The following is a 13,544-nucleotide window of genomic DNA, read 5'->3' as shown; positions in this document are numbered from 1 at the left end:
TTCTGACACAACGACCGAGACTGTGGGAGCTGGGGCTCGAACCAGCAACCTTCCGGTGACAAGACGAACTGCCAACTCTCATTATGCAATGTACTGTTTAAAAGAAAAATCTTTTTTTTGCCTTGACAACATACATTCATCTTCATTTCAAATAAGTAGTTATTTTTCACACAGAGAGCAATACCATTCTCCAGCCTCTGCTGTCCAAAACTACTCTGTATTCATCTGGAGGCACTTTGTGTGAAACCATTTTAAATAGCTCTCATGCAGGAACAAAGCAATTGTATAAAATGAAGTGAGGGAATGGAGCTATAAATAGATTAATATAGAGATATGAAAATAAACTTATATATAGACATAGGAACACAAGTTTTAAGATTAATGTTTCTGGGATATAATAAACAATATAAGCATACAGGTGTCTAAGCAAACATTGTGGCATACAAAGTGAGAGAGTGCAGTGAGTCATGTTTATTCCTGTTCAATATGTGTCTGACACAAGTGGATGAATTAAAAAGTCTGACAGCAGCAGCAACAACAGGCAATGCCTTCCTGATGACTTTCTATCTGGTTACATCTTTGTCTTTGATGCCTGTATCCCAGCTTGAAGAGTCCTGGACCTTTTTTCTAGTCAGTGGGTGTGTAGGCAAACAACTCTGGCTTGTCACCCAGTTGGATTTCCTGGTAATTGTCAGGTGGCACTATCTACAAATCAGGACACATTAACTATGATATTAAAAAATTGACATGATGACATAGTCCTTGGTCAGTTTACCAAGCATTTCTCAGTTTTGTTCTTTATAGTTCTGTTCATCATATCATTGTTTGTGAGTCCTGGATTATTTGATGATATGTTTACATTATGTATTCTTTTGTTTTCAGTTCCATATTGCTTTTAAGTGTAGTTCTTTTTAAGCATTCCACAAGTGGATGGAACACTTGTGAAAACACTCTAGTGTTAAAGCCAGTCTTGTCTTCATGTCTGTTTCTGGTTTTGTCTGTGTCAAGCTCGTGTGTCTTAGTCTGTGTTTTAGTTTGGTGGCCTCTTGTCTCTTTCTTGTGTTGAGTCTTACTTCCATTGTCTTCTTATTCCCAATGTATCCCTGCTGTGTTACACAGCTGTCTCCAATTCCCCTAATCACCATCCTATTTATACATTTTGCCAATCTCCCGGTCTGAAGTACATTATTCTATTCGATTCTATTCTATTATATTTATACAGCACCAAACCACAACAACAGTCACCTAAAGACACTTTATGTTGCTGGTTAAAAACACAACAATAATACAAAGAAAGCCCCAACAATTTAAGTACCCCATATGAGCTAACATTTAGTGTGAGTGGGAAGGAAAAACTCCATTTGAAGAGGTAGAGACATCTGGCAGAAACAGGCTCAAGGAGAGACAGCCATCTACTGTGACTGGCTGAGGTTGATGAAAAGGAGACAGAACAACATACTGTGCAAGAGATACATACTAACTAATGATTAAATGCAGAGAGGTGTATAAACACAGAAAGAGCAAAGAAGGAAAAAATTCATACATGATGGGAAGCCCACAAGAGCCTAGGCTTATTGCAGCACAAATAAGGGAAGATTCAGGGTCACCTGATCCACTCTAACTGTATTATTTGTCAAAACTGAGGGTTTTAATGCTAATCTCAAAAGCAGAGACGGGTGTTTGTCTTCTGAATTAATATAGAATAGAATAGAATTCAACCTTATTGTCATTGCACATGTCACAGGTACAAGGCAACGAAATGCAGTTTGCATCCATCAAGAAGTGCTTTAGCCATGATATAGATATATTACAATATATATTAGCAATAATATAGGTATGTAAGTATATTACAGAAATGGGTCTATTATGGTATGTTATAATGTACACGGTATGAAGGTATGTTATGAATATGCTATAACTATAAGTATGTACAGGCTATGAACAGGATATAAACATGAAAAACTATACAGAATATGAAATTAAAAAAACTATACAGAAATATGAGATATACAGCTATACACAAATGTGAAATATGCAGGTTATAAACAGTTGTAGAATTAAAAATTATCGTATTGTACAGAATGATGTGAGCTGCATCCACAGAAGAGAGGCCTGAGAGATGATTCCTGTTCAACCTTAAAATTCTATAGGAACCACAAGTACACTTAATATTCCAAAATTAAAATCTGGATTTCAAAGCGAGTCAGTGAAGACAATCAAATAAACTGTCATGACAAAACTCTGTTCAGACAGTGAATGGACTGATTCTTATATAGCGCCTTTTTACTCACCCATATTACTCAAAGTGCTCTATACAACATGTCACATTCACCCAATCAGGCCAGATGTAGCATGCCATCACATAAACAGTGCCATCTTACCATGCCAGAAGTCAGCCAGCAGTGCCGGCTTCACACTAGATCCAGGCAACACCCGTCTGCTATGTGGGATGACTTGTTCTTTTGGCGTTTTAGTTGTGGATTATGTTTGGGCTGTGTCTCTTGCCCTTTCAGTATAGTATTGTTTTCTTGTGCTTCTAAGTGTCCCTTTGTTTCTTTTTAGGTTATGTAGTATGGGTTAGGGATATTTTGTATGTTGTTTTTGTTTAATAAATCCGCCTTTTGGATTATTCCCTGATGTGCCTGAGTTCTGTTATTTAGTGTCACTTTGAAAGGCACACAGCCAGCATTGACATATAATTGTTCTTTCAATTTTTGATAAAGATTACAGTGAATTGAGATGTAACTTGGCCCAGAGATACCGTAGGTCGCCCAGAGTAAGACGGTGTTGAAAGTTGGACATCAACTATTATGGATGATTTTTAATGAATTTTTGAATATGATGCAATATTTAAGTAAGTGTATTGAATTCAATATACATGTCCTTTAATTTCTGAGGAATCTTACAGTAAATCTGGATGAAACTTGGCACACAGGTACAGTAGGTGTCCCAGAGAAGGAATCTGTTGAAAGTTGGACCTCAACTACTAAGGATGATTTTTAATGAATTTTTGAAATAGACATAATTGTAGTGTATTGACTGTATTGCATTGAATATAAGTTTCCTTTAATTTCTGAGGAATTCGACAGTAAATCTGGATGAAACTTGGGACACAGGTACAGTAGGCTTCCCAGAGAAGGAATCTGTTGAAAGTTGGACCTCAACTACTAAGGATGATTTTTAATGAATTTTTGAAATTTGACATAATTGTAGTGTATTGACTGTATTGCATTGAATATAAGTTTCCTTTAATTTCTGAGGAATTTTACAGTAAATCTGGATGAACCTTGGCACACAGGTACAGTAGGTGTCCCAGAGAAGGAATCTGTTGAAAGTTGGACCTCAACTACTAAGGATGATTTTTAATGAATTTTGAAATTTGACATAATTGTAGTGTATTGACTGTATTGCATTGAATATAAGTTTCCTTTAATTTCTGAGGAATTCTACAGTAAATCTGGATGAAACTTGGCACACAGGTACAGTAGGTGTCCCAGAGGAGGGATGTGTTGAAAGTTGGACCTCAACTACTAAGGATGATTTTTAATGATTTTTTGTAATAGACATAATTGTAGTGTATTGACTGTATTGCATTGAATATAAGTTTCCTTTAATTTCTGAGGAATTCGACAGTAAATCTGGATGAAACTTGGGACACAGGTACAGTAGGCTTCCCAGAGAAGGAATCTGTTGAAAGTTGGACCTCAACTACTAAGGATGATTTTTAATGAATTTTTGAAATTTGACATAATTGTAGTGTATTGACTGTATTGCATTGAATATAAGTTTCCTTTAATTTCTGAGGAATTTTACAGTAAATCTGGATGAACCTTGGCACACAGGTACAGTAGGTGTCCCAGAGAAGGAATCTGTTGAAAGTTGGACCTCAACTACTAAGGATGATTTTTAATGAATTTTGAAATTTGACATAATTGTAGTGTATTGACTGTATTGCATTGAATATAAGTTTCCTTCATTTCTGAGGAATTCGACAGTAAATCTGGATGAAACTTGGGACACAGGTACAGTAGGCTTCCCAGAGAAGGAATCTGTTGAAAGTTGGACCTCAACTACTAAGGATGATTTTTAATGAATTTTTGAAATTTGACATAATTGTAGTGTATTGACTGTATTGCATTGAATATAAGTTTCCTTTAATTTCTGAGGAATTCTACAGTAAATCTGGATGAAACTTGGCACACAGGTACAGTAGGTGTCCCAGAGGAGGGATGTGTTGACAGTTGGACCTCAACTACTAAGGATGATTTTTAATGAATTTTTGTAATAGACATAATTGTAGTGTATTGACTGTATTGCATTGAATATAAATGCCCTTTAATTTCTGAGGAATTCGACAGTAAATCTGGATGAAACTTGGGACACAGGTACAGTAGGCTTCCCAGAGAAGGAATCTGTTGAAAGTTGGACCTCAACTACTAAGGATGATTTTTAATGAATTTTTGAAATTTGACATAATTGTAGTGTATTGACTGTATTGCATTGAATATAAGTTTCCTTTAATTTCTGAGGAATTTTACAGTAAATCTGGATGAACCTTGGCACACAGGTACAGTAGGTGTCCCAGAGAAGGAATCTGTTGAAAGTTGGACCTCAACTACTAAGGATGATTTTTAATGAATTTTGAAATTTGACATAATTGTAGTGTATTGACTGTATTGCATTGAATATAAGTTTCCTTTAATTTCTGAGGAATTCTACAGTAAATCTGGATGAAACTTGGCACACAGGTACAGTAGGTGTCCCAGAGGAGGGATGTGTTGAAAGTTGGACCTCAACTACTAAGGATGATTTTTAATGATTTTTTGTAATAGACATAATTGTAGTGTATTGACTGTATTGCATTGAATATAAGTTTCCTTTCATTTCTGAGGAATTCGACAGTAAATCTGGATGAAACTTGGGACACAGGTACAGTAGGCTTCCCAGAGAAGGAATCTGTTGAAAGTTGGACCTCAACTACTAAGGATGATTTTTAATGAATTTTTGAAATTTGACATAATTGTAGTGTATTGACTGTATTGCATTGAATATAAGTTTCCTTTAATTTCTGAGGAATTCTACAGTAAATCTGGATGAAACTTGGCACACAGGTACAGTAGGTGTCCCAGAGGAGGGATGTGTTGACAGTTGGACCTCAACTACTAAGGATGATTTTTAATGAATTTTTGTAATAGACATAATTGTAGTGTATTGACTGTATTGCATTGAATATAAGTTTCCTTTCATTTCTGAGGAATTTTACAGTAAATCTGGATGAAACTTGGCACACAGGTACAGTAGGCTTCCCAGAGAAGGAATCTGTTGAAAGTTGGACCTCAACTACTAAGGATGATTTTTAATGAATTTTTGTAATTGACATAATTGTAGTGTATTGACTGTATTGCATTGAATATAAATGTCCTTTAATTTCTGAGGAATTTTACAGTAAATCTGGATGAAACTTGGCACACAGGTACAGTAGGCTTCCCAGAGAAGGAATCTGTTGAAAGTTGGACCTCAACTACTAAGGATGATTTTTAATGAATTTTTGAAATTTGACATAATTGTAGTGTATTGACTGTATTGCATTGAATATTAGTTTCCTTTAATTTCTGAGGAATTCTACAGTAAATCTGGATGAAACTTGGCACACAGGTACAGTAGGTGTCCCAGAGGAGGGATGTGTTGACAGTTGGACCTCAACTACTAAGGATGATTTTTAATGAATTTTTGTAATAGACATAATTGTAGTGTATTGACTGTATTGCATTGAATATAAATGCCCTTTAATTTCTGAGGAATTCTACAGTAAATCTGGATGAAACTTGGCACACAGGTACAGTAGGCTTCCCAGAGAAGGAATCTGTTGAAAGTTGGACCTCAACTACTAAGGATGATTTTTAATGAATCTTTGAAATTTGACATAATTGTAGTGTATTGAATGTATTGCATTGAATATAAGTTTCCTTTAATTTCTGAGGAATTCTACAGTAAATCTGGATGAAACTTGGGACACAGGTACAGTAGGCTTCCCAGAGAAGGAATCTGTTGAAAGTTGGACCTCAACTACTAAGGATGATTTTTAATGAATTTTTGAAATTTGACATAATTGTAGTGTATTGACTGTATTGCATTGAATATAAGTTTCCTTTAATTTCTGAGGAATTCTACAGTAAATCTGGATGAAACTTGGCACACAGGTACAGTAGGTGTCCCAGAGGAGGGATGTGTTGACAGTTGGACCTCAACTACTAAGGATGATTTTTAATGAATTTTTGTAATAGACATAATTGTAGTGTATTGACTGTATTGCATTGAATATAAATGTCCTTTAATTTCTGAGGAATTCTACAGTAAATCTGGATGAAACTTGGCACACAGGTACAGTAGGCTTCCCAGAGAAGGAATCTGTTGAAAGTTGGACCTCAACTACTAAGGATGATTTTTAATGAATTTTTGTAATAGACATAATTGTATTGACTGTATTGGGCTGTTCCATCGTAATGTGTGCGCGCGCGTGCGCGTGTGCGCGGGTCTAGGCTCTCAATCGGGATATAAAGCGAAAAGGCGCTACCGTAAAGACTGGTGTAAAAGCGCAAGGAAATTTATGCGGCGGATAAGAGGCGGCTGGCTTGACCGCGGCTCACAAATGACGGCTCACTTTACCGCGGTGTTTATCAGCACCGAGCAGCCGGAAGACGAACAGTTTCCGCGAGTAAACAAAAGCATCTGCGCCGCTTTCCAGAAACGGAATATTAGCCCTAGAATACATTAGGCATAAAAGCAAGCTAAACTGAAGCAATAACGTCGACCCGCTCCTCTTACCCGAATAGGCGAGGCAGTGTCGGTGCCGGTGAGGAGGGTATCCCTGCTGCAGGACAGGGAGAGATGCTCGTCTCGGCTCGGCTCGCTCTTGTGCGACTTTCTCCGGAGCTCCTGGCTGAACAGCGTCGCTGGACCGGTCGCGTGCTCTCACTGCCGCTTCTCAGTGCACGCTCACACACATCCACACACGCGCAGGCTGAGTGACTGACTTAGTGGCCCCTGGCTACAGCAACCGAACCCTTCAAACCATGATACCGTGCAGGCGACAGGCATCAGTGATGGTGCTGCTGCTGTGGTGGCAGCTTTCTCTCCTCCAGGAGCCTGGGCTGGACAGGACGGCAGGGGAGGGTAATGTGTTTAAGTGGTATGCGCCGGCGGAGTGGATTTAAACGGGGGGATGGTGTAGCTGGGATTACGTGGTAGGGGTTTAATTAGATAGCCCTGCGCCCATTGGCACCAACGCTGCGCACAACCCTCCCCTCTCTCTCGCTCTCTCTCCCTCTCCTCTCTCTCTCCCGTCTCTCGCTCTCTTTGTCTTTGGCAGTAAAATAGCTGGATGTGTGGATCTCATCACCGGCTGATGCCGCACCACGCTGTGTGCTTAATAATATTTCATGCACAACATTTTTATTCCAAGTGACTTGCGATGAGGACTGCACAGGGGTCAGGAGCGTTTGTACATTGGGGTGGCCTCATCTCTCAGGAAAAAAATGCATAGGGAGAGGAGTGATTGTGTAAGTGTTGTTTCTGCATTTTCAGAATAATGTTGGTCCAAAATCATCATTGCAACTGACCAATCACGATGTTGTGATTTTATGGCTTTGCAATGTGGGGTGAAAAATACAAAAATGTATTTCTTTATAAATACCACTGTTCTGTGGGGTGGGGGGATAAGCGTTTCAATTGTCCTTTATTAATTTATACAGTATAATGAATATGGCCTCAAGTTAGCTTTGTTGTTATCCAATTCCCACATAGCAAAATTGGTATGGCCCGGATGTGGCCCACACAATGTGCTTACACATGGCCCACATACCACAAAGAATGATGGCCCTTTGGTGGCCCAGATCTGGTTTGCCAGAGGTGGCCAACACATGGGCCAGCACAAGGCCAGTTGCAGACAAACTGCTGGTCCTGTGCTGGCTCAGATAAGTTTCAGCTCTGGCCCCAGATGTCAGCCTAATGTGTACCTTAATCAAGCCATGTAATAACAACATGTGCTGGAACATAATAGCGCAAAAGTGACATGAGGAAACTCTGTTCAGACAGTGAATGGACTGATTCTTATATAGCCCTTTTCTACGCTCCCGGATTACTCAAAGCGCTCTATACAACACGCCACATTCACCCAATCACACACTTTCTCTAAACTGAGTGCTTACTACTATCCACTAACCTTCCGATCAGTAGGTGACCTGCTCTACCTCCTGAGTTACAGCCACCCAGTGGTAAACATGAGTAAACCCTCACTAGGTTTTGGATAAAGTGTACACTCACAAACCTTTCAAACCTGCATTTAAAACATTGGCTACCATAGCAGTATAGTATTGCAACATGCCATTTGGGTCTTCTAAATAAAACAGGAAAAGGAACATAAATAGTGTCATTGCCAGACCTGGCCCACATCTGGTTGACAGACACCCTGCCATGACACCAGTCAGTCAGAAGTGCCAGCTGATGCCGGATCTGGGTCAGACCTGTTTGCTATGTGGGTTTAAGTAATTCATGTTGGTTTGCTGGTGTTAGTTTTTAAAGGCATTAGCTAACTATTATGATGATGTAGGAACAACACTAATACAGTAAATTTCAGATCATACAAGAAGAGGTGACTATCTCATAATAATATGGCAGCTGTAATGAAAACACAAGATTTGACCATAAATTGATAAAGTTAACAAAACCTAGTTTTTACTATGATAAACATTTTTATTTTCTCAAATAATAGAATTAGCTCTGGGACATATACTCCACTTGCACTCTGAGTTTAAAAAAATGGCTTTAATTTCAGTCTCTGGTGCAAAAGATGGTGTGAGATTGAACAGAATTGAATGACACAAAAATTATGGATTTTATTTTATTTTTCAAAAATACAGTTTCATTAATGTGTCCAAGTGGAAATAAATTAAAAAAAACTTACCATAGTTTTAATACCGGTAAACTGATTTTGCCCAAGTGATAGCATTCTGCTAGTTCCTGCTGATCAATATTTACAACATGACACACTTCATTTAAAAGCTACAAATAGAAGTTAAAAGGTATACCACAACTGGAACTTCTGTGTGTGTAGAAGTAGCGACTGCTCCCAATAGAAGGCTGCTGCTGTAAACTCTTGAGGACGGAAGAGAGGCCCAACAGTGTGTGTATACAGCATCTGTAAAACACGGTGGAGGCTCTGTCATGGTTTGGGGCTACAGCCCTATGCAGAAACATACTATCAGATTTTGAACCACCACACAATGGCAATAAACACACTGCTAATACACTGCAATAATACCCGGATAGAAAACAATGAAACACTGTGAGTCATAGACTGGTTTTCTCAGAGCCGGGACCTTAATATTACTGATCATCATGACAGGTAATGGAACAAAATGCAGCCAAAATCCAGGGATAAGCTTTGGAATATCCTTCATGAAGCCTGGAAAACTACCTTACTTAGAAATAGGGATGGGAGGTACTCCCTTCACCCTGGCCAAAAAGGCTAAATTGACCAAAGAAAAAGTGGGAAACAGCTAAACATGAGAGGTTTTTGGACAAAGTTTGTGTTTTTTTTCCATTGTTTAAGCACTGCTTCCAGCCAACAGTGATACCATATATGCCCCATAGCTGCAGAAAAGTCTAACGTTGTTGCCGTTTTACAAGAAAACAGCTAAACATGAGAGGTTTTTGGATAAAGTTTGTGTTTTTTCCATTGTTTAAGCACTGCTTCCAGCCAAGAGTGATGCCATAAATCCCCTATAGCTGCAGAAAAGTCTAACATTGTTATCTTTTTACAAAAAAACAGCTGAACATGAGAGGTTTTTGGACCAATTTTGTGTTTTCCATTCTTTAAGCACTGGTTCAGCACCGTTTAAGCACCGGCACCGTTTCAAAAGTACCGGTTTGGTACTGGTATCAGATAAAACCTAAACGATACCCATCCCTACTTAGAAATGAGAAATTGCCAAGAGATTTCGGACTGTACTGGGTCAACTGGGTCTTTGATATCCCATGTAGGGTTAGAGTTAAGGTTTCTGTGCTGAATTCCCATCAAAGGGAAGTGTTGGCCAGGTGAATGAAGCGCACTGGGGAGGACTCGGTCCTACACTACTGCACATGTGCTACTAAGCTAGCCATTTCGCTCGAGACTACGAGGAACAAACAACCTTGTCACCTGTTAAGTAAAATTGGTGACTGTGGCTGTGATTCATTTGAGAGAAATCAAGAGCAGTTGTCTGTTGCTCTAATTTGAGACCCACATTGAACTCTTTCTACTGATTTTTGGAAAGGCTTTTGAGGAAAAATATATGGCGTTACATTTAAAAGGCAACATCTTTTTGTTTCTGAAGATTTGCATGTGGCTAAAACAAAACCAAATCTCAGCCCAAAGCAGGATGAGAATCACCTGGATAGCTGGTGAAGACTACAACCCCTAGCCCAATCTCCCAACCCTAGCTTATATTTTGGAAACAATTAACGCCCCCCCCCCCCTTTTTTTTTTTTTTTTACATGTAAATAGATTTTGATTGATGTCAGGAGAATTTCTGTCTTTTACACTGGCTGTAGTTCAGGAGGTAGAACAGGTCATCTACTAATCAGTTTGGTGGTTCAATCACTGTCTGCTCCAGTACCAAATATCCTTGGGCAAGATACTGACCCCAAGTTGCTCTCTGATGCATCCATCAGAGTATGAATGTGTGTGAATGCTAGATAGACAGCACTTACATAGAAAAAAGTGCTTGTACGAATGGGTGCACCATAACAACCTGTTCGTTTACTCTTCATGACATGATGTGAAAATATTAAACTGAGGTAAGATTATAATTGTTTACAAAACTGTTATTTTCATCTTTTCATCCCATCCATGGTAAATGGGCTGGTTGTCATATAGTGCATTTGTATTATTATTATTAGTAGTAGTATCCTTGGTCTTTGCGCACACAAACTCACATACATTGGAAAGTAAGAGGCTTCAGGTGTGACTCAGATTTTGGAAAGTCAAGGATGGAAGCTCTTGATTGGATAAGCTGGGAAGCAGCTCTATCACACTTTCTCTCTTGCCCCCCCCCCCCCCCCCCCCACACACACACACACACACACACACAATCAGAGGTTTACCATCTGAGCCAGACATCAGCCGCACTTTGTCACACCTCACAGAGCTTTAGCAAGCTTTGGGGAGGTTTTTTATTAACGCCAAAGGCTGGAGATGACTCACAGCCAGCGGTCTCTCTGGACTAGGTTTGGCTGCTCATTGAAGGGACATCTGGCCTGTGCAACCAGCGTTTCCTCAACAGAAAAATCTAAAATGACAAATTCCTAACAGAAGCACGTAAGCAATTTTCCCATGATAGCCTGGACCATAATGGATTTCTGAAGAGGGACATCAGTAAAGGGGTTGCAAAGATGGCCAGCTCTTTAGTCATTTGCTGTAGTGTGCCATGATCGTGTCTCATTAGACCTTAGTCATTTAGACAACACATAAGCTGTTGACGTGGCCACTGGGTGCTCTCTGCTCCAATCACAATCACTTCTGCTGATGAATCCTATGTACAGTACAGTTAAATGAACCACTTCACAATGCATTTGCAACATCACAGTCAATTTACCCACTTTTCAAAGAGCGGGCAAAAATTGATTCAGGGAGGCCTGTAAACATGGGGTGAAGACTCAATGCAAATCAAAAGTTGTGTGTCTGATTAAAGGGAATCATTAATAGATGAACATCATGGCATCACACACAGGCATATAAATGAAGAGAAAGAGAAGAAATCACAGCAGGGTTGGCTAAATCAAGTGCAGAATGAGATGCAAGTGGAAGATGGCAAGAGTGGAATTACAATTTTCTGCCCTCAGCATGGTTTTCAAATTAAGCTTAATGGGCGGGTGTAGCCAAGTGCATTCAAAGCAGTAGTGCTCCATCAGGGCAAGCAAGGCATGCAGTGCTTGTCTATTAGAGAAATGTAAAAATAGACAACAGTTAAAACATACCAGTGAGTGAAAGCAATCTCTCTCCTTTCATCTCAAACAGCTTTCTGTCACCACGTTTCTCTTATGCCTGTTTATATCTAGTCCTTTACATAAAATCTCTTTTGTGGCTGCACTGGTTATTGGAACAATTAACGCCTCTTGATTTGGAGCCATTGAAATCTATATGGCATAGGCATTGTCATGGGTGTGACCTGTCCCAGTTTATCGAGCTAAGAGGCCAGCAACTTTTACTGGTAGTATCCACGTGAGCTTTGTGGATAGCAGTCTGGTCTTTGATGGGAGACTGATACTAGACAAGATGTCACTGTCTCTGCTTTCACTGCCCTGAGATCAGTTGACATCTGTGCTTTGTGTGGAAACAGAGCTAGCTTTTGCAAATACAGGCACTCTCATTTAACATCATAACAGGTGGCTTTTCTCTTAGTAACCATCTCTGCCTGGGATGTAAGATATGAGAAACCTTTAGTAACTTGTTTAGCCTTTTAGTAATGCAAGCTTTGATGATGAAGAGGAGAACTCTACGGTGGCCCTGAGAGGCCAAACGGACTGCAACGTAAGAAAACACCAGCAATAAGAAAAATGCTGCAAAAGCACACAAATCACAACGGAAATAGGAAAAACGAAAATGGAAATAGGAAAAAACAGATTTCCAAAAGCACAAGGAAGGTGTTTCTGGGGAGACAGTAACCCGACGGACCAGTTGCAGGAACCAAAATATGCTGAGAATTGCGCTGGGAGACACTTAAAAGAAGTGGAGGATCGATCGGTTTTGTGAGAAAAGAAAAGATGAGAGGTAAGTGTGTTAGCCTAACTATTAGCCTAAAAATACGTCATCAGTATTATATGAACCATGAGGTTAAAACACGCGTACCTAGCATATTTTGGTTCCTGCAACTGGTCCGTCGGGTTATTGTCTCCCCAGAAACACTTCTTTTGTGTTTTTGGAAATCTGTTTTTTCCTGTTTCTGTTTTCTTTTTTCGTATTTTGTTTTTCCTGTTTCTGTTTTGTCTTGTGTGCTTTTGCAGCGTTTTTCTTATTGCTGGTGTTTTCTTAAGTTGCAGTTCGTTTGGCCTCTCAGGGCCACCGTAGAACTCCCATTAAATTGAACAGGTTTAGGTTCTAGCATGTTCCAATTAGCATCTATAAGAAATCACTATATATTTATTGAATCTGCATTTTGAAATCAATTTGTATGTCTGTTTATGGGCTGATTTAAAGTTGATTTTTTAAAGAAATATGTGGTCCTCACAGCACACAGATTATGATACATTATTTTAGAATAAACAGAACATAAAATATTTCAGTTGACCTAAACTTTAAACATCTGCAGGAGTTATACTGAGCTACAGAGTAAGTACTTTTACTTCATATACTTAATAAAGTTTGCCAGTAATACAGTTTTATGTGTAGTGAGGTGTCTTCATAGTGTTTCATTGCTACTTTTGTTACAGGAAAATGTTCTAACAATTTCTCCAGTACCCATAACTGCCAGCTAATATGAAATATTTAGATGATAAATCTAGAAGTG

General features: G+C 39.1%; 1 protein-coding gene across 1 annotated transcript in view; it reads right to left on the bottom strand.

The window, feature by feature from the left end:
• The window catches only part of hpca (hippocalcin), a 58,910-nt gene extending 51,701 nt beyond the window's left edge, over positions 1-7,209 (bottom strand). Inside the window, exon 1 of the mRNA XM_085148783.1 lies at positions 6,826-7,209. The gene's annotated coding sequence lies outside the window, so the exon portion shown is untranslated. The remainder of the gene's footprint in view (positions 1-6,825) is intronic.
• Positions 7,210-13,544: the final 6,335 nt, after the last annotated feature.

This window comes from Neolamprologus multifasciatus, chromosome 22 (genome assembly GCF_963576455.1).
Source record: "Neolamprologus multifasciatus chromosome 22, fNeoMul1.2, whole genome shotgun sequence".
In the NCBI taxonomy this organism is placed as follows: domain Eukaryota; kingdom Metazoa; phylum Chordata; class Actinopteri; order Cichliformes; family Cichlidae; genus Neolamprologus; species Neolamprologus multifasciatus.
This window is presented reverse-complemented; position numbering and strand designations above follow the sequence as displayed.